Source organism: Cebus imitator, unplaced genomic scaffold (assembly GCF_001604975.1).
Source record: "Cebus imitator isolate Cc_AM_T3 unplaced genomic scaffold, Cebus_imitator-1.0 Scaffold57, whole genome shotgun sequence".
Lineage (NCBI taxonomy): Eukaryota > Metazoa > Chordata > Mammalia > Primates > Cebidae > Cebus > Cebus imitator.
In genome coordinates this window covers 8,420,521-8,443,073 of record NW_016107372.1, presented here as the reverse complement: position 1 = coordinate 8,443,073, position 22,553 = coordinate 8,420,521, and the positions used below count along the sequence as shown (strand labels likewise).

Below are 22,553 nucleotides of genomic sequence, written 5' to 3'. Positions count from 1 at the left end.
AAAAGCAGATTTAGTTAAATGCATTCCTTGAAAACCTATCTCATCCTATCTACAGCATTTTCTTTGCTAACTCCCCCCATATTTCATGTCATCCAGCCATCTCAGGCTACTTGTGATTACTCACTGTGTGCTCATTCATGCCTCTACATTAGGCAAGAGTGGAGGAAGAATCAGAACCTGGAGGGATTGATTTGGCTCTGTCTGTGTGTACATATACTCACCCTGAATCTTGAAGGATGAGTTTATTTTGACAGCCCTCTTAGCTGCTTCTGTGTCTCCAATTCCATACCCCATTCCAAGTTTTGGAGAGAAGAATATGATTGGACCAACGCATTTATATTTTTGATACAGGCCTCATTGGTCGTAGGTCTGCTGAATACCTGTGGATGCCCACATTTGCCATAGTCTGCGGGGCTGGAGATGGGAACAGAATAGAATCAGATATGTGAAATAGCCAGTGCTTCCCTCCCCAACAGTCACAGGCCAGGCAATGTGGACTGTGGGTTAACATCATTGGAGACTATTTTAGAATCAGAATAAAGGCCAATAATAAACCTTTTTTTTTTTTTTTTTTTTTAAAATGGAATATGGGAGCTGTGGAAGAGAGGTATTACTAGGCTGGTTGTTTTCTTCAGAGATCTGCTTCTCATCTTTCCCGGACTTAATTCAGCTGGTACCTCAGTTACAATTTTTCTTTAACGCTGTGCAACTTACTGGATAATTTTTTACCCACTGATCTGAAATGTCACTATTGCCGTATACAAAAGTCCCTTGACTATTTCTGGTTTTTAAATTCTGTATTAAAACAATTAGTGTTTGTTTTGATAGGGCAAATATGCATTATATACGCTGTTTCTCAAAAAAGTTTTTCTTCCAGATAAATGTTAGAGTTTATATATCACATAACCATACAAAACAAACACGTAAGACAAATCCTAGTAGGATTGTAATTGGGATTGCATTTGGTTTATGGGTTAATTTTGGCAGAATTACATTTATCCTTTCTACCCAGGAACAAGTCTGTCTTTTCATATATTTAAGAGTTTTTGGTGTCTATCAGTATCATTTTACACACACAGACACACATATGTAAATATGAATGTTATATTGCATGAAGTATTTTAAAGTTGCTTTTGCTATTGTGGACTATATTTCCATTTCAATTTTTGACTGGTGATTAATAGTATATAAGAAAACTATCAGTTTTTATTATTTACCTGGTATCCAGTTATGTTTGTGAATTTTCCCTCTGATTGGATATTTTTCAAATGATTCCTTCAGATTTTCTTGTCAGGCAGCCACTTATCTGCACACAATGATGATTCTGTCTTGTCTTTTTCAGTATTCATACTGCTCATTTTTTTTTTATTGCATTGGCTGAAGTGCAGTGCTGTTCAGAAGAAATGCATTGAGAGCCATAAATGGAGCCATATGTGGTTTTAAATTTCTGGTAGGCATTTGATTTTAATACATTTTATTGAATGTAATTTATCCAAAATCTTACTTCAGTATATATATTCAATATGAAATTTATTAATGAACTGATTTATGTTCTTTTTTTACTACTAGGTCTTTGGAATCCCATGTGTATTTTACACTTAGAGCACATCTCAGTTTGGACTAGCCACGTTTCAAGTGTGCAGTGACACTTGTGGCTAGTGGTTACCGCATTGGATGGCATAGAGCTAGAGCCTCCTTGATGTACAGTAATTATGATCATAGTTGGCCTTGTTCCTTACTTGGATGGAAGTTGCTTTTCAGTTTGGTGTTTAAGGTTGATTTCTAATAAATACACTGGTTTTAAGGCTAAGTGGTTTTGTTTTTGAATAAGATGTTCCTTTAAAAGTTAATAGTTGATATTCACCCCCGCACCCCCCACCCACACGGAGATGCAGTTTTGCTCTTGTTGCCCAGCCTGGAGTGCAATTGTGCGATCTTGGTTCACTGCAGCCTCCACTTCCTGAGTTCAAGTGATTCTCCTGCGTTAGCCTCCAAAGTAGCTCGGATTACAGGCATGTGCCACCATGCCCAGCTAATTTTGTATTTTTAGTAGAGACAGGGTTTCACCATGTTGGCCAGGCTGGTCACGAACTCCTGACCTTGGGTGGTCCACCCACCTCAGCCTCCCAAAAGTGCTGGGATTACAGGTATGAACCACTATGCCTGGCCTCACTTTTCCTAGATGCTTAAGATATACTGTGATGCTCACACCTGTCCCTTCCTACTTAGCCTGTTAAATATATAGAATGGTAGTAATGAAGACTTCTAATGGGTGAAGCGTCTTTGCACTCAGAGTAAACAAACTTTTCTTGGTTATGGTATATCATTCTTTTAACTCAGCTGGATTAGATGTGCTGACATTTTAGGAGTTTTTCCTCATACTCATTAAAGAGGTTGTCCTACATGGTAAGCCAGGTTTTGGAATCAGCATTATATTAGCTCTTGTAAACTAGGTTACAAAATTTCAGATCATTTTGGCTTAAAAAATTGTTTTAAAACTTAAAGGAATATATGCACATGGTTGAGGACTTTTTAAAGTAATTTCTTAGCAAAATGTATTTGTGGAATGTAAATTTTCTAAGTTTTTGCAAGTCTGTAAATTTCTTTACTTGCAGTTGATTGGAAAATTAGCTGAGAGTAGAATTCTAGGTTAAAACTTTCCCTCAAAACTTTTTTTTTTTTTTTTTTTTTTTTTTTTTTTTTTTTTTTTTTTTTTTTTTTTTTTTTTTTTTTTTTTTTAAAATATGCAGTCTTGTTCTGTTGCCAGGCTGGAGTGCAGTGGCATGATCTTGGCTCACTGCAGTTTGCGCCCCCCGAGTTCAGTCGATTCTCCTGCCTCAGCCTCTGGAGTAGCTGGGATTACAGACACGCGTCACCACGCCCAGCTGATTTTTGTATTTTTAGTAGAGACAGGGTTTCACCATGTTAGCCAAGATGGTCTTGATCTCCTGACCTCATGATCTGCCTGTCTTGGCCTCCCAAAGTGTTGGGATTACAGGCGTGAGCCATAGTGCCCAGCGTCTCTCAAAACTTTTAAGGCATTGTTCGTAGCTGCCTGCCTTCCTGTGTTTCTGAGACATCTGATGCCGGTATTCCTTTATAACATTTGGTCTCCAACCTTTTTGGCACCAGGGACTCAGTTTTGTGGAAGATAATTTTTTCATAGATGGGAGTTGGGGAGGCAGGGGGATGGTTTTGGGATAAAACTGCTCCACCTCAGATCATCAGGCATTAGATTCTCATAAGGAGCATACAACCTTGAACCCTTGCAGGCGCAGTTCCTGCTCCTGTGAGAATCTAATGCAGCTACTGTTCTGACAGGAGGCAGTAATGCTTGCTCACCTGCTGCTGCTCACTTCCTGTCGGGTCTGTGGCCCGGGGGTTGGGGATTCCTGCCTTAGAGAATGGGTGACCATATATCCTGATTTGTCTTGAATACCTCCAAAGCACTCTTTTTAGTAGTACGTCCTTTTCCTTTGAAACGTATCCTTGTTCGTTGATCATATATAGGATCACCTTATTTGTAGGTGGCCTGTGGGAAGAAAGTTGAAGGCACAATCTGTCCCAACATAATAAATAACGGATTACTTAGATATAGCAATGATACCAAATGTATATACGGATTACTTAGATACAGCAATGATACCAAATATATTACTTAGATACAGCAATGATAACAAATATATTTACTTGTTACTTAGTTATAGCAATGACAGCAAATAGATGTAGAACCAATCACATAATTATATAGTCAGTCTTATTAAATCATGATTCTTCATTAATCTTTGCTTTAGTATTATAGCATAGAATCATTTTAGTTTTATAGTATGGACATAATTGGGTGGAAATATAATTAGGATCTGAAGGGACATTGTGAGAAGTGATCAGGAGGCGAAGAGTAAGAGCCTTGCGGTAGTGCCAGCACCTGGGAAGGAGCCCGTTACTTAGCAGGCCATGAAGGGGAGTTTCCCTTTCACTGGGGGAGTTCAGAGAACACTGCTTGCCCAACTCTTGAGGAAGGCCTGACATTAGCCAGGCCAGCCTGCAGACATCCAGGGACTTAAGTGCATGGTGTTGTGCTCCAGTGGTCACCATCTTTGTCCGCTTTCCCACCTGATGCTCTTTTTAAGTTCTTAGAAGTTGTGAGAAGTAAGAATAAGAGGAATCCTAAAAGCCTTTGATCTTTCTGATAAGTGTATGGAAAGATACTGACCTATGTGCCTGCTACCTGATAGGGAGGGGCCCTCTGTGCTGTACCCGCGTGGCCCCCTGTATTTTAAGTATGTGATTTCCTTGACCCTACCAATCATGTCAGATGAGTCACTCTCCTGGTCCTGCCCCCCGCCTTGTATACAATAAATATCAGTGCTTCCAGGTATTCCTGGCCACCACTGGACTCCATGCCTTGGTAGAAGTGGTCCCCTGGGCCCAGCTGAATTCTTCTCTTATCTCTGTGTCTTGTGTCTTTCTTTGCTTCGATCTATTGTCTCTGCACACAAAAGAACACTCACTAGACCCTGCGGAGCTGGACCTTGCAGTGGCCTGCTTTCTGTATTTTTAGGAGGATTTTAGGATATTCATATACTCTCCACTTTGAGAATTTACATGGCTGTGTCTAGAAGTCAGTTGTGTTTTTCCCTTATTCATCTGCCTAGCTCTTTCAAACTGAAGACTAGTATCCATCAGCTCTGGGATATAATATTGCAGAATGCTTCTGGAATTTCTGCCTCTTTATTCTCGTTTCTTTTTATTTCTGGAACTCCTTGTAGTGGAACTTGAATCTCTTGGATTGATTTAACACTTTTTTTTTTGAAAATGAGCCAAATTTTCTATATTCTACCCCCTTTTGCTTTTCTTTATCTGGGAAAGAGTCTCAACCTCATTTTCTGACAGTTGTATTGACTCTTTAATTTCAGCTGCTATTTATTTCAAAGAGCTTTTTCTTATTTTGATTCCTTCTATTAATATATAGCATCCCATTCTTGTTTCATAGATGGCAGTAGCCTCTCTTATGCTTTTGAGAATATTACATAGACGTATTTATGCATTTCCCACATTTCCTGCATTGTCTATTTCCACTCAGGCACCTTTTCTCTGCTATTTTTTCTCTTTCTTTGATAGTGATGGTTTTTCACGAATATCTGGTGATTAAGAACTTTATCTTCTGTCTGGATTTTGAATTTTGAAATGTTTTTCCTGTTTCTAGTTTCTTTTTCCACAAATTCTGAACATTGGCACCAGGTTTAATATTATTAAACAGAGATCCGAGTATGTCATCCTCCTGCTAATAAAAATTACAAGACTTTTAACAGACCTGGATAATGTTTCAACCACTCATTGCAGCGTACTTTCACAGCAACAGTGAGACATTTGTTTTTTAGGACTGCTGTAGCAAGTCACCACAGATTGAGTGGCTTAAAACAACAGGAATTTATTCTGTTATTGTTAATAGAAACCAGAAACTCCAGTCGGTGTTGCTGGGCTGAAATTAAAGCAGAGCTTTGAAGGCCCCCGGGAAGAACCTGTTCCTTGCCTCTTTCAGCTTCTAGTGGCTTCTGGCGTTCCCTCTTATCAGTCCAATCTTTCAGACCAGCATCTTCAAGTCCTTGTGTCAGTCCAATCTTTCAGGCCGGCGTTTTCAAATCTCTCTGCTTCATCTTCACATCACCCTCCCCTTCGTGTATGTCAAATCTCCTTCTGCCTCTCTATTAGGACATTTGTGAGGGCATTTAGGTACCACTGGGTAATCTAGGGTCTTTTTCCAAATAAGGTCACATTTGCAGACTCTAGGGATTAGGGCCTGATACCCTTGAGGTCCTTTATTCAGCTTACTACAACTATTTAGAATCTTCTGAAATTTCTCTTTTCTTGTATACTTCCCTTTGCTTTTACACATAACTGTTATCACTGCCTGCAGTTATTGTCTACTTGAACAAAAATGCATGCATCAACTCAGTTTACAGTGATTTCCTTGACCTTATCTTCCCCATTCTAGAAAAAAGGCTGCATTTGCCTGTTTTCCTAATGCAGTTCTTGCACTTTTCATAGTTTGCCATGTTAAAGTGATTTGTCAGGCCCTGCCACTGACTGGGAATTTTTTTTCAGTATTAATGGTGTCATTCTCAGAATACAAAGTATCAGGTCTGGAGTGACTAAGGCATTTAATAAATATTTGTTGAAGAGATTAACATTTATTGAGGGCCAATTAAATACCTAGTAGGACTTGTCACCTTGGGCCATTTAACTAACAAAACAAAGCAGAGTAAAGTAAGTATGCACCTGTGTCAGAGTTTCTCCAGGGCATCTTTCTCAAAAGGGATTGCTGAGTCGTAGGAGTCTACATTTTCAGCTTTTGCTAGGTGCTGCCAAATTGCTCTCCAAACTGGCTGTACTTCCCTAAGAATGCCAAGAGCTATCTTGTTTCCTGTGTCCTTGCCAACACTTGTGAATTTTTTTTTTTTCATTTAAAAAATTTAATGGGGGAAATGATACTGTTTTAATTTGCATTTTCTTGATAATGAATGAGGTTGACCATTTTTAATGTTAATAAACAATGTGGAATTTTCTCTTAATATACATAGTCTGCTTTCTCTTATTGTTCTTTATTTATAGAAATTCTAAAAATATGGATATGAATTATTTATTTATGGCACTGTTCTCATTTACATATGAGGAAACTGGCACGAGGAATATTTAATAATAAGGTGATTTCTAAGTTATTTCCCCCCTAGATGAATAGGTGAATGACCTTGTCTACAGTCATAGCTAGTAAGAAACAGCAGGCATTTTGAACCCAGATGCATCTGAGTTTAAGAAATGCCTTTTTTTGGTTTGTTTGCTTCTTTGTTTTTGGGAGATGTAGTCGCGCTGTGTTGCCCAGGCTAGAGTGCAGTGGTGCTATCTTGGCTCACTGTAACTTCCGCTGCCGGGGTTCAAGCAATTCTCCTGCCTCAGCCTCCAGAGTAGCTGGGACTACAGGCACACGCCACCACATCGAGCTAATTTTTTTAATTTTAGTATTTGGGGTTTCACTGTATTGGTCAGGCTGGTTGTCATGAACTCCTAACCTCAGGTGATCCACCCACCTCGGCCTCCCAAAGTGCTGGGATTACAGGAGTGAGCCACTGTGCTTGGCTTTCTTTTTAAATTTTTATTTATTTATTATTTTACTTTAAGTTCTGGGAAACATGTGCAGAATGTACAGGTTTGTCACATAGGCATACATGTGCCATGTTGGTTTGCTACACCTTTCAACCCATCATCTAGGTTTTAAGCCCTGCATGCATTAGGTATTTGTCCTAAAGTTCTCCCTTCCCTTGCCCGCAACCCCTGACAGGCCCTGGTGTGTGATGTTTACCTCCCTGTGTCTGTGTGTTCTCATTGTTCAACTCCCACTTATGAGTGAGAACATGTGGTGTTTGGTTTTCCGTTCCTGTGTTAGTTTGCTGAGAATGGTAACTTCCAGTTTCATCCATGTCCCTGCAAAGGACCTGAACTCTTTTTTTTTTTATGGCTGCAAGGCCTTTTTTTTTTTATTCTAGAAAAAGAAAGAAAGAAAGAAAGAAAAGAATGAAGGAGAGGAAGAAAGAGGAAGAGGGAGAGAGAACGGGGGTGTTGCTTTATTGCCCGGGCTAGAATGCAGTCTAAAAATGGGTATGCCTGTAATTGTGCTTAATAATAGAGACATGAAAAAAAAAATGAGGGAAGAAAATAACAAACAAGCAGCCAACCAATATTTCATTGAAACCTGTAAATAGATGTGATGTGGTACTGATAAGAGTATATATTTTGTGTATTTAAAGTAGAGAGTTCTATAAATGTTAAGTTTACTTGTTCCGGATCTGAGTTCAAATCCTGGATATCGTTGTTAATTTTCTGTCTCATTGATCTGTCTAATATTGATGTTGAAGTCTCCCACTATTATTGTGTGGGAGTCTAAGTCTCTTTATAAGTCTTATATGTCTGGGTATTCCTGTATTGGGTGCGTATATATTTAGGATCTTTAGCTCTTGACCTTTCTCTCTGGCTGCCCTCAGTATTTTCTCTTTCATTTCAACCCTGGTGAATCTGGCGATTATGTGCCTTGAGGTTGGTCTTCTTGAGGAATATCTTTGTGGTGTTCTCTGTATTACCTGGAGTTGAATATTGTCCTGCCTTGCTAGGTTGGGAAAGTTTTCCTGAATTATCCTGAAGCGTATTTTCCAGCTTGGATTGATTCTCTTTGTCACATTCAGGCACACCTATCAGGCTTAGATTAGGTCTTTTCACATAGTCCCATATTTCTTGGAGACTTTTCTCTAATCTTGTCTTCTCGTTTTATTTCATTAAGTTGGTCTTCGACTTCTGATATCTTTTCTTCTGCTTGATTGATTTGGCTGTTAAAACTTGTGCGTAGTTCGCAAAGTTCTCGTGTTGTTTTTCAGCTCCATTAATTCACTTATATTCCTCTCTAAATTGTGTATTCTAACATTTCATCAAATCTTTTTTCAAAGTTCTTAGTTTCTTTGCATTGGGTTAGAACAAGTTCTTTTAATTCCCAGAAGTTTCTTATCCACCTTTTGAAGCCTGCTTCTGTTAATGGAACACAGTCTTTCTCCATCAGGCCTTGTTCCGTTGCTGATGAGGAACTGTGATCCCCTGTAGAGGGAGAGGCATTCCGATTTTGGGTATTCTCAGCCTTTTTAGGCTTTCTTCCCTTCTTTATAGATTTATGCATCTGTGGTCTTTATAATTGGGTTTCTGAGTGGACATCCAACTTGTTGATTCCCAGTGCTAAAATCTGAGCAACCCACTGCACCATCCAAAACAGCGGCGTTATAATTGATGGTGCTTTTCTGACTGCACCAAGAACCGCCGCACCAAGGCAGCGGCAAAACCGCCTCGCCAGCCACAAGAGTCGCGCTGGTGACCCGTGGGGCTCCTCTACTGGGAATCTCCTGGTGCGTGAGCAACAAAAATTCGTCTGAAAGTGTGGCGTCCTCTCGTTCTCTGCGCTTTCACTGGCAGCTACAATCCGGAGCTGCTAGTGATCAGCCAGCTTGGATCTCTCTCCCAAGGTCTGTCCTTTTTTACAAAAATTAGTAATGAATTAAAAGTTAATGAACCAGTGGTATGTTGAATTAAATGATTCAAAAACTTAGCTTTTAGTTCTACTTGTTTATATATTCTTAAAAATGACTATATAATGACTACTAACTACTTGCTTCACAGATGATAGAGAAAATCATTGAAATAAAATTTAAAAGTGTTTTTATAAACAATATATTAACATCACCGTGTATACATCTTAATTATTATTCTTTATCATCATTATGAGTAAATGAACTCAGCCTTTATAGTATGCTTTTTGACTTTTGGAAATATCTTATTTTTTAAAATAGATTTTATTTTTTAGAGCAGTTTTAGGTATACAACAAAATTAAGAGGAAGATACAGCAATTTCTCATATACCCTTCCCCTACACAGGCATAGCTTCCCGCTTTATCAACATCTCCCTACCTCCCCAGCGTGCTGCATTGGTTATAATTGATAAACCTACATTGATACATCATTATCACCCAAAGTCCATAGTTTACATTAGGGCTTACTCTTAGTATTATACCTTTTGTAGGTTTTAACAAACGTGTGATGACGCATATCTACCATTATAGTACATATAGAATAGCTTTACTGCCCTAAAAGTCCTTTGTACTCTGCCCTATTCATCCCTCTCTGTCTCCTAATCTCTGGGAACCATGGATCCTTTTACCATCTCCATAGTTTTGCCTTTTCCAAAATGTCATATAGTTGGAATCACACAGTACATAGCATTTTCAGATTATCTTCTTTCACTTTGTAATATGTGTTTTAAGTTTCCTCCATATCTTGTCATGGCTTGATAGCTCATTTCTTTTTGATACTGACTCATTTTCCATTGTCTGGATGTACCACAGTTTATTTATCCATTACTTTATGGAAGGATATGTCGATTGCTTTCAACTTTTGGCCATTATGAATCAAGCTGCTGTGAACATTCATGTGCAGGTTTTTTTGTAGACATCTTTTCAAGTCTTTTGGGTAAATAGTGAGCACTATGGTTGCTGGATCATTTATTAGGAGTATGTTGAGTTTTACACGACATTGTCAAACTTCCATAATGGCTGTACCGTTTTGCATTCCCACCAGCAACAAGTGAGAGTTGCTCCACATCCTTGCAAACATTTGGTGGCATTAGTGTTTTGGGTTTTGGTTGTTCTTACAGGTGTGTAGTGTGTATACTATATGTTTTTGAAGAAAAGTTACATAATAAAATGTGATTTGCTAGTGTGATAGATTGGTGTTTCCAGAATAACTCACCAGAATTTTTCATGTGAGGTTTAGAAGTAAAATATCTCCAGGAAAAAGTTGGCATTTGGCTCTGATTAACCAGACTATGAGTAGTCATGCTTGTCTTTTTTATGTTTGTTTTGACAGGTTTTGACACAGAGCGCATATCTTCAAAGCACCTAGTATCTCCTACCATTGTCAACTGGTAAAATATTTAATTTTTTATTACAATAGATTTATTTGGTATAAAATCTATTAAGTTAAAACCAATTACGTCTAAACTGACCAAAAAAATTGTAATTTTCACTTTATGATTGTAGAATTATGAAAGTTACAGAAGATAGTTTCATACTTACTTTAATTCCATAGAAATCCGTTAGGACATTAAACTATGTTATTAAGCAATATTGTCCAGCTCCTTTTCCTTAAATTGAATTTCACCAAGTATCTGCAAGGGATTTGAACTCAGTAGCCTGTTTTATTTTGCATAGTTTAGCATGAATTAGACTTACTACCATTTCGATAAGTGATGGTCATTTAAAATTTGTATTAATGTTACTGTAAATTTCTGACCGGACATTTTAGTAGAGGCTGTAGTTTCAGGGGCTTTTTGTCAACCTATATAAGGTTCTGTATGGTTACTAATGAGGCATAAGAAATATAGCAAAATTTTATTCTTTCTGTGGCATCTGAAGTGAATTAGGGTTTATGAAATTTTTGGGCAAAAATCGAAGGATCAAAGTGACCTGAAGGTTTTTAGCATTGGATGAAATGAAAATAAAATTGAGTAGGACTGCTGTAAGGAATAGTCTATGTTGGTAAAGTGCTTCGATGACATAAAGGCAATAAGTGGTTTATCCATTAGAATCATGATGGTTGACATCTTTTTCAGAATATCATTTCAAAGTATTTTTCACGTAAGTTGAATTTACTAATCTTGACATTTTTAACTGATTTTAAAAAGAGATTACACAAGTAATATGTTTATTATTAAAAACCATAAGCAGTGTAGGAGTATCTAAGTAAACAGGAAACTTCTCTGTTACCCTGGTTCTTTTAGTAGGGTTATCCCTTATTTTCATGTAGTGTGTCTTTCCAGACCCTTTGCATATCTAAGATTGCCATCTTTTAATGAAGTAGGTGTGATGGACAAAGGAATATACTTTATTCACTTGAATAGTACACTTTACTTTGTTTCAGACATGTCTGTGCCTAAGTCTCTTTGAGGGATATACATGATCAAATTAAGTCTTTTTTTTTTTTTTTTTTTTTTTCTTATTTTGAGACAGAGTCTCACTCTGTGGTCCAGGCTAGAGTGCAATGGTACGGTCTCAGCTCACTACAGCCTCCGCCTCTTGAGTTCAAGCTATTCTCCTGCCTCAGCCTCCTGAGTAGCTGGGATTATAGGTGTTTGCCACCATGCCCAGCTAATTTTTTATATTTTTAGTAGAGACCCAGTTTCACCATGTTGGCCAGGCTGGTCTTGAACTTTTGACTTCAGGTGATCTGCTCACCTCGGCCTCCCATAGTGCTGGGATTATAGGCGTGAGCCACCGTGCCCACGCGCCCAGTCAAGAGTGCTTTTGAAGTGACTAATTAAACCCATTGTAACACGATACTCCTCTACAGATTTCTTTTAGTAGCTAATGGGTTATGGGAATCCCAGACTTTGAATTCTTAGCTCAGAATGCATCAAAAGAGTTGAGTAGATTTACAATAAAATTCAAATTGCAAAGATAATTATGGGATATTAAATGATAGATTTTAAATAGGAAGACATTTATAGAAATGACTGTAATTACTGTTGCCTTTATAGAGGATCAGGTAGGTTTGGGTAGATGAAAAAGTGGTTTTGGAGCTTCAGTGCATTTACTTGTGCTCATTAGAGTACTTAGGACATTTGAGGAGGGAAAAGGATGTCAGAAACCGATTTGGGTGGGCGGTGCAGGGGAGGAAGCACTATGATACAGTGACAAAGGTAACTTTGTCATAATTTTGCCAAAAAAGGGGAACAAGACTCATAATCATGTTATATAGGTTAGCTGTGATGAAGTAAAAGAAATGTCATGAACTACTTAGGAAACCCAGTGTCTTGAATCCTGAAACTTAGAACTTAGTCCTTTCACATCTGGAAATTGCTTATGCTCAGAAGTCCTGTGATTTAAGAGATAATGTAAAAATGGAAGTTAATGCACATTTATATGTGTCGTTTGTGCAGTTGTTGGATTGAGATATTTTAAACTTCTTAAAAAATCTAGGGAAGCAAATTTTGATTTGTATGTGAAAGCGACCTAGATGAGAAGTATGGAAGGAGATGGAGACAGCAGAAAGTTTACTACTCCCTTGGTTTAAGAGGAGAATGTTTTTTAAGAGTTGGGCCAAATATTTCTCATAGCTACTTAAGGTAGATTCCCTTTTTGCTGTGTCTTCTGTTTTTGTTTTTGTTTTTTGTTTTTTTTTTTGAGGTGTAGTTTCATTCTTACTGCCCAGGCAGGCTGGAGTGCAATGGCCTGATCTTGGCTCACTGCAACCGCCACCTCCCAGGTTCAAGCAATTCTTCTGCCTCAGCCTCCTGAGTAGCTGGGATTACAGGCATGCACCACCACGCCTGGCTAATTTTGTATTTTTAGTAGAGATGAGGCTTCTCCATGTTGATCAGGCTGGTCTCGAACTCCCAACCTCAAGTGATGCATCCGCCTCAGTTTCCCAAAGTGCTGGGATTACAGGCGTGAGTCACTGTACCCAGCCGTCTTCTGCTTTTTAAATGTAATCTGGTTTTTGAGCACTTGCAGAACAGCTGCAGAGGCCAGGAAATGACACACCAGAGAATGGAGGTGATGAGAGGGAAGACAACTGTTGATCTTCAGGAAAAGCTTTTTTAGTGGTAAAATAATTGGGAATTTGTAGGAAGAAGAAAATACTTTATTTAAAGAATTTAAAGATACAAAAGTGAGTAATATTTGAATACAACACAAGACTATTGACTAAAGGAAGTAATTGCATATTTAAATCTTATTTTTAGCTACTTAACCTTTACACAGTACAAATGAAGGTGATAATGTTAGTTATGATGCAGGTAAATTATTCTGTATATTTCCACAACATACTCATAAGTTCTAATTATATGTTATTTGCCTTTTCTTAAGTTTGTTTTTTTATCTGGTCCATGCAAAATACAGGTAACAAACTGGGCTTTTGGGGGTCGGAAGGGAAATGGGGAAAGAGAAAAGGAAACATTTAAGTAATTTTACTGAATTATCTATAAATCATGTAAATTAAAGAAAATATATTCTGGGTAGACTTAGTTTGTAAAATTATTCTAAGCTGTTATAGTTCTTATAAATGGAATAAGCATTTTAAAATCATATTGAAAGTCTTTAGAAACTTTAATTCTTTTACATACTCAAAGCTTAAACATAACCAGAAGAGCTGTCTTCTCTCAAATATGAGTACTTTGTTCATTATATTTACTGTTGCTAACTTTTTTTTTGTATTTTTGGAACTGTTATGTTTTTCCTCTGGCCTTTGAGTTTTCTTTTTTATTTCACCCTGGGGAAAAGAGAGGTTTATTTATTTTTGAGACAGAGTGTTGCTCTGTTGCCCAAGCTGAAGTACATTGGTACGATCTCAGCTCGTTATAACCTTTGCGTCTCAGGCTCAGATGATTCTTGTTTCTCAGCCTCCCGAGTAGCTGGGATTACAGGCGTCTACCACCACACCTGTCTAATTTTTGTATTGTTAGTAGAGATGGGGTTTCACCATGTTGGCCAGGCTGGTCTTGAACTTCTGGCCTCAAGTGATCTGCCCACTTTGGCCTTCCAAAGTGCTGGAATTAAAGGCATGAGCCATTATGCCTGGCCAAAAAGAGGTATATTTAAAAGTGAATTTGTTAATCCAATGAACATAACTTTCAGTTAAAAATTAGGCCGTCTGTTCACTCTCCTTGGTACAGGTTTATGTCATGCTAAATGTAGTATGTAGTTGGATTGAGTTGGAATTATTAAGATCCTCAAATATCGATAAGCCAGGTTGATGTCATTAGGTAACCTAATAGTTCATGTTTGCCTGAAATATTTATATAGCTGGCTTTCTCATTAATCATTTTTAGGAAATGGCTGGGAGAAATAGGAGTAGTACTAAAAGAGTAAAGAATCCTATTCAGTGTTGTCTTAATATGGTCAAGGCATTTAATTCTTGGCCAGTTAACCTATACTGATAAATATTAAAATAATGCTAGTGACTGGGGCTTCTAGGGTCTAGTTCCTCTGCCCTTTCATTAGTATAATATCATGGTGACAAAACATGTCATTCCTTTTTGTTCCCCTTTAATGAATCAAGCTTGAGCAAAATTCTAATATAAAAAGTTATACTTCTGCATGGAGAAAACTTACTTATTTTGGTTATAACAAAAACAGCATGGAGCACTAGACACAGGAACAAGTATTCTTAATGTATTATCTTAAACAAAAATAAATTTGTAATCATCTCTCTGAAGCTCATGGAGAGAGATCTCCAAAACTGACTAGGTAGCTGGGGATGCTAAATGGAACAGTATCAATTCCAAATACAAGATGTGCTAAGAATTGTTATTACTCTTTTTGCTTACAATTATTTTATATTGCAAGGGACTTGATGGATGAACATATGATCTCAGCCTCTTCTAACCCTAAAATCTTAAATCTAGTAAACATATATCAGTAATGATGAAAATAGCAGCTGAGATTTGAATATTGCTTATGAGGCATGCCCTTATATACTTTACATGTACTGTTTAATCCCATGATAACCTTATAATGCAGATATTCTTAACTTTTTACAGTGTGAGGCCTAGAAATGTAGTTTACCTAAAGTGACATTTAGTAAGTGGCTGAACAGTGTCAAACTTACTCAGGCTCCATGGCCTAAGCTGTTCTTAAGATTAAGGTTGAATGGACTTTTTTAGCTTTAGAATCAGCAGGGTATAAAAAGTAATGATACAGAGAAATACTGGTACACATTGAGTATTTCTTGTCCGAAATGCTTGGACCAGAAGTGTTTTGCAGTTTGGATTTCGGAATATTTGCATATACTTACCAGTTGAGCATCTCAGGTCTGAAAATCCCGAATCCTAAATGCTCCTATAAGCATTTCCTTTGAACATCATGTTGACCCTCAAAAAGTTTCAGAGTTTGGAGCATTTCAGATTTTAGATTTTCGGATTTGGGATGCTCAACTTGTATGTATACATAGGTTTGTATAGTCAGCAGAATTTTACAGTATTATTAACACATGTATTTTATTTTTGTAAGGTATGTATTATTGTCTCCTCAGTTTTACAGTAGAATCTGAAGCTTAAGTATGTTAAGGGACCTGTCCTATGTTACATGATGATTAAATGGGAAACCAGCATCAAACCCAGAGCTTATTGTTAAGTTCTAGAAGGGGTGAGTTTATTGAATATTTTTATATATAATGAAACTTATACTCAGTATTATAAATAATAGCACCTTTAGTAGATCATATAAAGCAAGCTTGTTAAACCTGCCCTTTGAATGTGACAGCCCAACACAAATCTGTAAACTTTCTTAAACATGTTTTTTTGGTGAAAAATTTTTTTTTTTTTTGAGCTCATCAGCTATTGCTAGTATTGGTGTATTTTATGTGTGGCCCAAGACAATTCTTCTTCCAGTGTGGCCCAGGGAAGCCAAAAGATTGGACATCCCTGATACAAATAAAAACAAGTACCTTTCTACTTGGAAACTCTACATTAAACAGAACTTTGTACCCAAACCATATCTACTGATAACTAGCTTTTATAACACGTTAGCATTTTTCAAAAGCTCTTTATGTCACATTTTATCCTTACTTTAATGTTGTACATTAGATAAATCATGACATATATGGGGAAACGAGGTACAAAAAGCTTATTTTCATCTAAGAAGATCAAACATAGCTAGTGGTAAAGCCAAGACTGCAGTTAGTTTACTTACTCCATGAAACGATTAGTTGTAGGGTAACCAGCTCTTCCTGGTTTCCCTGGGAATTGCCTGGTTTTCAGTACTGCAAATTTTGTGTCCTGAGACACTCTGTAGTCCCAGGCAAACTAGGATGTTTAATCATCCTGATTAATTGTAACTCTTTGTGGTCGACTGGGGATGGGGTTGCCATATAAAATACAAGGCATTCAGTTAAAATTGAATTTAAGGTTGTTAAATCTGGCAACCCTAAGTAGGAGTAAAGGGACATTTCAGTGTGTAAAAAGTCCACTTTGCTGCTTTTGTATGTGGACCTTAGTCTTCACACATTTATCTATTTAAGGAAGCACTATCTTCGTTTTCTCTGGGGTTCTTGATTCTTATTCTTTCAGCTGTGTGGACAGAGATGCAACAGGTCAGAATGAATATACAAAACCAGATTGTGCTCAATTCAGTAAAGCTGGTGTTTGTGTTTTGGTGAGAGGGGAGCAGTGGTTGGGGTGTGGAGGCTGGGGAACAGAGAGGGTGGGGGTGGTTTGAAGCAGTTAGTTTTCCTTCACTTGGCTGAACACTTAACCCAGATCTCAGCCTGTCCCATCTTTGTTGAATCAGTCTGTCAAAAACCAGCACATTTTCTCAGACCATCCACATTACGTTATCTTTAGACTGTATGTTAAAAAGTATTTGTTTTGAGACCATCCTGGCCAACATGGTGAAACCCCCTCTCTACTAAAAATACAAAAATTAGCCGGGTGTGGTGGTGCGTACCTGTAGTCCCAGCTACTCGGGAGGCTGAGGCAGGAGACTCGCTTGAACCCAGGAGGTGGTGGTTGCAGTTAGCTGAGATCACACCACTGCATTCCAGCCTGGTGACAAAGTGAGACTCCATCTAAAAAAAAAAAAGTGTTTGCTGTTGTTAAGGTAGTATGTTAATGTGATTCAAAAAAAAAGGAAGCTGGGCATGGTGGTGTGCCTGTAGTCCCAGCTACTCAGGAGGCTGTGATGGGAGTAAGACTTGAGCTCTGGAGATTGAGCACAGTCTGGGCAATGTAGTGAGACCCTATCCCTTAAAAAAAAAAAGAAAAGGAATGAAAAGTTTTCCCCAATCTCCTCTTGTATTTATTCACTTACTTACCATGGAGATAATCTGAACTTGTTTCTTACATTCCCCACAAAAGGGAGATTATTACTGTGTATAGAAGACAGAAAAGACAAGTTTCTCAGGTCATTTAAACCTTCATAGTTTGAGGGCTGTCAGTACTCCTGAATCAATTTTGTGAACCCTAGGCATCAGTAGAATATAGTCTTGAGTTGAACTGCATCAATATTAATGGTGAGCAAATTAAGGTTTAGTGACCTGCTCAAGGTCTCATAGTAATTGCAGTAGAGCTCAGTCTGGTCTAGTGTATGTGTTTATGCAGGTATCCATGTGTGTATATGCTTTTAATATCCCTGTTGTGTGTCAGACTGAAAAAGATGTATATTCCTTTGTCTGATTTCTGTTTTCGATTAATTCTTATCTAGAAGAGGGAATAAAAGCGATTTTTTACAGAAATAATGGGTCTTGATCAGTTTTGGGGAAATCGAGAGGACTGTATTTGCAGTTCAAAAGGAGAGTACTCAATAGTACTACTCTTATTTCCACTATCATAATAATAGGACTGAAACAGTTTTAAAATTACACTGGATAACTGAAACTTAAAGAGTTGGCTTTGTTAAAGTGCTTTTTAATTTAAATATATTCATGGGAAAGACTTGCTATAATAAATCTTTCTCCATTCCTCCTTTTCAATATATATCTTTTATGCAAAATTTCATTTTCTGAGGTTAAAATAAATACAGGCTTAATAGTTTTCTTAAAAAGAAAATACCAAATTATATTATTTCCTCATAAAACTTCCTAGTTGTAAATTGGAAGTTTGTCTAATCCAGATGGTAATGTGACTGAATCTTCTAATAATGTTTTTAATTGATTTCCTGTCCAGAATATTTTTGACAATTTTATTTTTGTATTAAAGAAGTACTTGTAAGGACTAATGATCTTGATTTCAGCCTGTAGTCATTGCGACGTCATACGTTGAAACTATGTGGTCATAGTTGAAATCTTTGAAGTTGTTGAAAGATTGTGTTAGTTTTTGGGGATTTGGAAAGGAAGAATTCTTTGTTTTTACTAAATACAGTAAGAACCACTGTATTATATAATTAGTTAGTCCGTGCATCAATATTTGTAAGAATTTAAAACAACTTTCCTACTTCAGGTCTACTTTTTTTGGGGAGGGAGGCAGCAGGATATATAGTAAGTGAATGCTTTAAAACGATTCTCTTGAACTAGCTATGTATTTTTATTATGATTTTAGCCTTGAATGCCTGAGAAGTGAACATGTTCATGAGAACCAGGGTGCTCCTCTAAAGAAAATCTTTCGTGATAGTAAATAATAGTCACTGGTTGCACTTTCCATTACAACTCTGAGAGACCAATTCTGGGTAGGAAATAGTTCTTTCTGCCCTTCTTGACCCTAGTTATGATTTGCGTCATTCATCTGGGACTTCTTCAGTCTCTGTAGAATGTATATGACTGTCACTTTTGTGGAAAGGAAAAACTCAAAAGTGGTGTATTAAAGGACACTTTCCCCCCTCCCCCAACAATAAGGTATTAACCATAGAGTTTATTAAGAGAGTATGGGGGCATTAAAAAGTTTGGACGTGCCTTGGAGAGAGACACGTAGGTTAAAATCGTGCTTTAGCTGCTAACTGTTAAGTGCCTTTGGGCACAGTCTGTTTTAAATTGGGTTTTGTGAGAATTAAATGAGATGAAATAAAAAGTTCCCTTCACTGTGATTGTTTGCCTGCACTCAGAATTGTTTCCCTTTTATTGCAATCTTGGTGAAAAATTCCAGCACATTTCGTGCTAGCAAATACGGATTCCTAGATGTCCAGTGCTATGCAAGCCACTCATGTATACTTCATTAGAGATAAAATGCTAAGCCATATTATTATTGTTATTTGCAGATATGAACAGTTGTATAGTATTGGTGCCTGTTTGGGTGTGTAGGCTGAAAGAAAAATACAGAGGAGGAAATCAGACTGAGTGGTGGGCAGGATTAACCGAGAAGTAAATTGTGGCATATCAAGATGCCCCATCTGCAGTATTTTCTCCTCTTCTGTCCTCTCTTTTCCTGTTCTCATCCTCTGCTGCCTTTGACTTCGTGGGAACATTTCTAAGTGTTGGGACTCCTTCCCTGCTCTGCAAGTTGAGCTTTTAGGTCCCTTTTCATGATGGTGGTAGACGTGGAGGGGGCGCATAATGTCTGCTTGCTGTATTAGTAGAGAGTGAATATAATAGCATTGCTGACTTCTTCCCTCCTGTAGACATTGTACATGTCTTAGGTTCTGAGGGTGACTCCCGTTTTCTTTGTTCAGTCCACCAGCTTTGTGGAGGTTAATTTCACAGGTCTGCCAATTTTGAGTTGAGGTACCACGTTGTATCTCTCCTGCGTCTAAGAGATTCTTGAAACCGAAGATCTAAGCAGGTAGAACCATTTGATATATTAATCTGAAAGTGATCCCTGTGGCAACCTACTTTTTCCCTGTTTTTCTCTTAGGAAAACACAATCTCTGATGGAAGCTTTTCTTCCTTCTCTCTTTTCTTCTTTTCTCTTTTTCTTCTCTCTTTTCTATGCTTTTCTTTCCTCCCCTCCTCCCTTTCCCCCTCCTTTTCCTTCCCTTTTCTTCTCTCCCGTCCCAATCCCTCCCCATCCCCTTTTCTTCTCACAGGGTTGTTCTTTCTGTCTTTGTCTTTTCATAGGGTCTTGCTCTGTCGCTCAGGCTGGAGTGCTTTGGTGTGATCACGGCACGCCACAGCCTCAACCTCTGGGCTCAGGAGGTTGAGCCTCAGCCTCTCACCTCAGCCTCCTTTGTATCTGGGACTACAGACGTGAGCTACTACTCCTGGCAGGAGGCTTTCATATGAGCATTTGTGACAATTTTTATTTTGAAAAATGGGGAGTTGATACAGAGCATTTGACTATGACATTAATAATATTCCTTAGTAGCAATTTTTAACATAAAATTTTGTTTTTACATTCACTTCATACCCTTTGGAAGTGTATCATTTGAAAGTGATTTCCTAGGTGGTTGTTAAGCCCATTACTTTATGTCCAGTTGGTTCATAACACGAGATTTGGGTGACACAAAATCCTGTCTGGCCTCCTCTTCCTCCACTCTTTCCAAGTCACCTGTGTTCTTCCTCTCAAATAATAGAGGGAAGAGATCTTCCTTCAACTTGATCATTATGATTTGAAACAACTGTTAATTAAAATATAAGACGTAAATAACTCTTTGACATAATGCAACTGACATTACATAGAACACATTTCAAGTGTTTGAACCTAGCTGTTTATCACACAGTTTTATATTTCAAGATTTTTTTTTTGCTCATCTTTCATTATATAAGGAGCAATAAGTCATTTTCTTTTAATGCTGTTAAACTTAATTTGTCTTGTTATTTTAATTAGCATTTTTGAGAGTTTAGTGAAGTTGGGAGTTGTTAAATTCCTCATAGTGAAAGATGAGTGGACTTTGACCTGCATTTGAATATTAAGGGATAATTTCTTAAAAACCTTCACTTGCGTATATCTTTTCCTGTAGTCATGCATAAAGTCAGGCATACCTGTGTATACAACACATTCTTCTCAGTTGGCAAGGTATCATAGAAGTTTTTCTAGGTCAATGCATGCACATATAGCTTGTTTTTAATGGCTGCATAATAGTCTGTTCAATTGGTTTTTCAGATATTCTTTGATTAACAGATCTTTAGATCATTTTCTTTTTTGTTTTTTCCCACTGAAACAGTATTGCCAAGTCCTCCAAGTTTGTGTGTGTCCTCTGTTTTATCTTCAGACTTTACTTCTACTAGTTACAGTTAACTACCCATCCCCAAATCCTTAAATAGTTGAATATGCCTTCCTGTGACCCTGACACTACTCTGTCATGATTCTTAGTGATTTCATTGTCCTTCTAATTTTGTGGTCTTGCTGTTTCATACTCCTTTGCTACTCCTCTTCCATGACCATTCATTCTCCCATTCTTCTAGATAATTATTTTATACTTTCTTTCTCCTTAATTTTCTGATACCTTCCTTTCTGCCTCCCTTCAGTCCAATGATTTTGCTTCTTATTACTCTGAGAAAATAGAAGTACCCAGAAGAAAATCTTCTACAAGCTTCTGTTACTACTTCTGTCCACCCATACATCTGTGTTCCTGTTCCCTCCACCCTCTCTCCTCCTCCAGGGTGTGGCTGTCTTCTGCATAATACTTTTCTTTCCTCTCCTGGATCATAGCCATCAGTCTGCAGACAAGCTCTACTATTTATGTTTAAAACAAAAGAATCTCTTTTGTCCTGGCCCGTGATCATTACTCTGCTCTTTAGAGCTCTTTCTACTTACTCTCTTTCTATCCTTTCTTGAACCCTCTTCAGTTGAGCTTAGGTTCCTAATACTTAAGCTCTTTTCAAGTTTGAGGTCAATGGAAACCTTCCCATTGTCAAATCTAGCATTTAATTCCCAGGCGTCCTCTTTTATTTCCTCTTTTTTGGCTTCCCTGTTCATACTCTCTGCCCATTTTCCTTGTGTTGCTTGGTCTTATTTTAATTTACAGGAGCTCTTTGTATATTTTGTCAACATTTTTTCCATGATACTTGTTTTCCTTTTGATTCTTTTAAAATTGTGTTTCACCATACAGAAATGATAAATCCTCAGGATTTATGTAGGAGAATAAATATAAGAATTGACAAGAGAATTTTGAAAAATACGGATAGTGAAGGTCTTATCAGATACTTAAAGCAGTAGTTCTTAGGCATTAGTGTACAAAAACCCTACATGTGTTGTATTTGACTGGAGCATAGAAAGTTACCACAAGACAAAAGTATGCCAGATTGCAGGATCATTTATTATGCCGGCGACCACAGAGGACTCACGTCTCTCCAACCTGTGGTGGCAAAAGGAGGGTGCCACGATTTTTTATACCTGAAAAACCACCTTGGGAGTGGGGGTGAGGGGCGGGGATGGGGATGAAAAGGTTTCGGACATTTCAAGGGCTAGGAGATTCTGTGATTCACCTCCTGGGTGGAGACAAGGGCGGGGGTCTCCGGACATTCCAAGGTCTAGGGGACTTTTGTCATTCTGTTTGTTACTCAGTGGTTTACAGAAGTCAAGATATACATTTGTTTACACATCGTCTGGGTGGTGATAGAAGTCACAGATTTTAGCAGTTACTGATAAGAAAAGGTAAGCAGCT

General features: G+C 37.8%; 1 protein-coding gene across 2 annotated transcripts in view; it reads left to right on the top strand.

The window, feature by feature from the left end:
• Positions 1-22,553, top strand: part of ACSL3 (acyl-CoA synthetase long chain family member 3) — an 80,168-nt gene that overhangs the window by 15,789 nt on the left and 41,826 nt on the right. The window contains exon 2 of one of the 2 annotated variants that reach the window (XM_017529158.2): positions 10,453-10,510. The exons of the other annotated variant lie outside the window; for it this stretch is intronic. The gene's annotated coding sequence lies outside the window, so the exon portion shown is untranslated. The remainder of the gene's footprint in view (positions 1-10,452; positions 10,511-22,553) is intronic. 2 annotated transcript variants of the gene reach the window in all.